The following is a 5,076-nucleotide window of genomic DNA, read 5'->3' as shown; positions in this document are numbered from 1 at the left end:
GAGTGCCTGAAGGGAAGTACCTGTAACTGTTGAGCTGTGTTCCAGTAGCCTTGATTCTCGAAGATGATTGGATAATTATAGATCTTTTAAGATGTGACCATGTGATTACGAAAACTTGTGACTGATACTCCCTTTAGTGTATGGACAGATGAGCAAGAAAATAAAAACAAAAAGTTAATAAATAATAGAAGGGATGGGAGTATGGGGTTTTGGGGTGTTCTTTTTTACTTTATTTTTATTTTTGTTGTCATTTTTATTGTTCATGAAGTAATGAAAATGTTCAAAAACCGATTGTGGTGATGACTGCACAACTATATGATGAAACTGTGAACCACTGATTGGATTGGGTTGGATGATTATATGGTAGTGAATACACCTCAATAAAATTACATTCAAAAAAAGATAGAAATACATCAAAATGTTTTTAAATGCAAATCTGCATATATCCTTAAAGGCCTTGTTATTTTGTAATGCCTTTTTTAAGCTTTATATAAAAGATTACAATTTACTATTTAATCTTCAGAGTTTCTTACTGCATCATGTTTCTAAATTTTTTGGTACTTAAGTTGGGTGGTGACTCCAAAAATGTTTTTTTTTTCATTTTCATGCTTCCAGAAATTAAATACTACTATATATTCATTTATATGTATCAAGTATTGTGTTACAACTTTTTAAACTAAATATTCACCAACTCAGTTCTTAAAGTTCCCATGGCCATTAAAATCTCCAAGAATATCTCACTCTGTCCCTTCCACAGAATCCTCTCTCAGGCCATGACACTTGGCTCCAATCACCATCCCTCCTCTCATTTACTTTCCTCTAGTTGTAATTCTCAATCCTTCAATTCCTGGTACTGATTTTTCTAAATGTATTAATCAACTTTAATGGGTAATAGACCCCCCAAAGTCTCAGTGGCTTAATACAACAATAAAATATACTTGCTCATATAAAATCCAGAACTGGGCCCATACGAGAGATTGATCAGGCCTCAGTTTATTTGGACAATTTAAACAAAAACATGGATTTCAGACCGAATCATACAATTTATATCAACAATACTAATGACAAAATTAAAAAAGAAGACTTGAAGAGACCCCTGTATGCCCTGTTTTCTCAGTTTGGCCACGTGGTAGATATGGTAGCTTTAAAGACTATGAAGATGAGGGGGCAGCCTTCACTTTATTCAAGGAACTGAGCTCATCCACCAATGCCTTGAGACAGTTATAAGAATTTCCATCTTATGGTAAACCAATGCAAATCCAGCACGCAAAAACAGATTATGATATAATATCTAAAACGTGTGGTGCATTTGCTGACAAAGAAAAACAAAAGCCAAAATGGCGGAACAGAGTGCAATGGCTGCACACAGAAAGTCTGGTCTGGGAACACCAAATTCAACTAACACCCAAGGAAATGTAACACCAAATCCTCAGGTTCCCGATTATTCTCCAAGCTATAATTTACTCCTTACCAGAAGAGACTAGCGAGATGATGTCATCCATGCTGTTTAATCGGCTCCTGGTTTTACGGAAGTCCTTCTGGCCCCTGGAAGACCTGCCATTGCTTTTGTGGGATTTGAAAATGACGGACAGGCTGGTGCTGCCAGGAATGCGTTACAAGGATTTAAGATCACACCACCCCATGCCATGAAGATCACCTATGCCAAGAAACAATATTTGGGACAGTCTTCTTTAAAGGACTTGGTATTATTTTAGTGTTTGTTTTGATAACATTTTGGTCAGGCCATTTTTAATAGTTGAGGGCAGGACATAATGAAAGCAAAATGTTTGTGAAAGACTTAAAAAGTACCCAGTCTTTCTTTAGCCTTAGTGAGATGTGGAATACAAAGGCCTTAATTTTGTACAATAAACCTTTTTTTTTTTCTTTTCACATGGGCAGGCACCAGGAATCGAACCCGGGTCCTCTGGCATGGCAGGCAAGCATTCTTGCCTGCTGAGCCACCATGGCCCGCCCAATAAACCTTTATTTGTATTTAAAAAGAAAAAAATTCCAGAGCTGAAGTTTGTGGCTGGGAAATACCCTGGGTAGCTCCTTCAAGTGGTCAGCGCAGGACTCAGGCTCTTTCCATTTTTTCCTTTGTGTGCTCCACTCTCTCAAAGACCTTCCTTTCCTGTTGTGTAGTTAGGGGAAAAAGCAAGGAAGGTCCCACAGAAGCTGTTATGGCTAGACCAAAGTAGCACACATCACTTCACTTCTGCTCATTTTCCACTGGAAGAGTTCAGTGACACAGTCCACCTCGACTCAAGGGAATGCTGGAAAATACATGTCTTCTTGTGTGCCCAGGAGAAAAATAAAATAGTCTGCCAAGTTCATAATGTTATATCTGATCTTCTTTTGCTTTCCCAGCCTGTCCAGGCAATTTGGGAGATGAAGATGTGGGAAGGGGGAAGGTGAGAATATTTATGAATATACCTTTCATATACAAATAGCATTTGGGCTGTTTTCTAGTTGAAAAAAAAAAGAACTCTTTCTATGAATAAATTTGATGCCAGGTTTACAAAACAACCACTATCATGGGGGTACATTTTAAAGTAAAAAAAAAAAAAAAAAATAGGGTTCCCTTAAAAACATTTATTTTGGGTACTGACATTCCTTATCCTGGGAAAAGAGAAGGTCAGAATATGAAGTCAACTAAGATTCTAAACCCATACTTAAAAAAAAATTTTCAAGTCGGTTGTCTTAAAAACTAAGAGAGGAGGTTTTGAGATAGAAAAGGTTATCTTGATTATTAAAAGCTTAGTTTTGCATGTAAAGAACCACAGGCTAAAGTACTAAACTGATGTTTATGCCATAAACCCTAGATAAGGAAAAACTGTATATGAAAGAAGAGAAGTTCCACCAGCTCAAAAGGAGATTATATCTCAGCTTGTGAGTGGGAAAGTTCGAGCTGAAAATCACTTATTAGGGCAGGCCACGATGGCTCAGCAGGCAGAGTTTTCGCCTGCTGGAGAGCTGGATTGGATTCCCGGTGCCTGCCCATGAGAAAAAAAAATGATTTATTAGCACATAAATACTCATTGCTACTTGAGAAAAATCCAGTGTTCCATCTCCTTAAGTTGAGCAAGATTGGGGTGGGGGGAGGGTAACGACAGAAGGCAAAGAAGTATCTCTAGGTATACTGATGGAAATCCAAGATGAGTTGGAAGAGATCCCAGAACAGAAGGGATAAGTGTCTGGCTATCAAGCACGTGGCCCGGGAACTTGTGGAGAAGTCCTAACCTAGCACTGGACCTGAGAATAGTGCTGGTTGAAGGGGCGTCTACAGGACGGGCGGAGGAGCCTCCTCATAGAGTCCAGAATGGAACAGGGACAGCAACTAAGAGTTCCCCAACACTGTCAGAGGAGTGCAGTCAAGACTGAGTAAAAATTACCAAAAAAAAGGGCATTGATGTTACCCTAACTCCAACATGCAGGGGCCTAACAACTGGAGGCCCTGATGGGCTGTGGACAGAGGTCAACACCCAAGTACAGGAGAAATGAGCGACACCTTGTCGGAAAACACAGAGGTTGCAGGAGGCCGAGCAAGCCAGCCGGCTGACTCCTAATGTCAGAAAGAACCTAAGATAAGCACACCATCACCTGCCCACCCCCCAGAAGGGGGAGAATTACAGAATCCTAAATATCTAAGTCCTTACTCAAAAGAGACTGGAAGCTTAACTCAAAGTGCTAATTACCTACCTTAAACTGGCAATAATGAGTTGGTCATCATCCACAAAAACGGAGACTTAAGCGTGTGTTAATTAGAGAGAAACAAAGAATATTACACTTTTTGCACACTTGAGTTGTAACTTACATCCACTTACGATTTCATCTGTTCTCCAAATAACATTTTATTGACAGCATATTATGTTTCAGGTTATATGCTAGGTGTTGAGTATATAAAGAGTAAAGATCTAAGCTCCTGAACTCCGTTTTATAGTCTTATAGTCAACGAAGTATGTGAGACCACAGGACCCATTGCTCGAACAAATATCCTAAATAACAGGGGCTTAAACAATAAAGAAGTTTATCTTCAGTCAGACAACAATCTAACCCTAAGCTAGACTGTGATGACTCCGCAGTAGCAGGGACCTTCAGTCCTTGCCTTATGCTTTGTTGCTTCTGTCTTCTCTCTTTGGGCTCTGCCATCCTCAGGTGTTGCCCATATCTTCATAGTCAAAAACAGCTCGCCACACCCACATTCCAGCCAGTGAGAAAGGAAAAAGGGATACGGGGAGGACACCTCCTTTACTTTAAAGAGCGTATCCCTGAAACTGCACCCTTGTATGACAAACCATCAGAAAGAACTCAGTCACGGGGCCACACATACTGCAAAGGAGGCTTCTCCCAATTCTCATTTTGGGCAGCTATGTGCCTGATTAAAATCTTTTTACTACATAAGGAGAGACAAGACATTGGAAGACAACAGAATAGTCTGCTTTAGTCCCCTCCTCCAACTTCTCAAAGATCCATGCTATGTGAACCCACGAAAGAGGAAAACTTATTTCTGAAAGGAAAATAGAGGAAGGCATAGGGGGAGGGACAACACACTGGTTGGGGAAGGCTTGCTTCAGAGAAGAACTGAGTCTCACAAGGTGAGAAGATGTTCACTATGAGGACAGAGCAGAGTAAGGGCATTTAGGGCAGAGGAAAATAAAAACGTGTACAATATCACAGAGATGTGGACTTTGGTGCTGCATTTAAGGAACTTCAAAAAATGCTATGAGACTAAAGAGTATGGAGGCATGGATGGAGGTGAGATTGTCTAGCTATGAATAAATAAGATAATGATCAGCCTTACATGGGATGCAAGGAATTTGGCCATTGTTCTGCAGGTAAAGAGGAAATGCTGATGGATTTTAAATAGAAAAGTGACATAATCGTATTTATATACTTAAAAGATTATTCCTGTGGCAGTGCAGAGAACAGAAGAGCCTAAAGATGGAGAAGATTTAGGAGGCAGCTACAATTACACAGAAAGATTACAAGGGTATTACTTAAGGTACCCTTAAGGCATAGAGCTTTAGGAGATAGAGAATTTAAAATGAGGTCAAGGAGGGCTGTGCAACGGTGACT

The 5,076-nt window shown here is 39.9% G+C and overlaps 1 pseudogene; it reads left to right on the top strand.

The window, feature by feature from the left end:
* Positions 1-1,018: 1,018 nt before the first annotated feature.
* Positions 1,019-1,715, top strand: LOC143668573 (U2 small nuclear ribonucleoprotein B'' pseudogene; annotated as a pseudogene).
* The last annotated feature ends 3,361 nt before the right edge of the window (positions 1,716-5,076 follow it).

This window comes from Tamandua tetradactyla, chromosome 24 (assembly GCF_023851605.1).
Source record: "Tamandua tetradactyla isolate mTamTet1 chromosome 24, mTamTet1.pri, whole genome shotgun sequence".
NCBI classification, from domain to species: Eukaryota; Metazoa; Chordata; class Mammalia; order Pilosa; family Myrmecophagidae; genus Tamandua; species Tamandua tetradactyla.
Note: the sequence above shows the minus strand (reverse complement) of the source record. Positions and strands in the feature narration are given on the sequence as shown.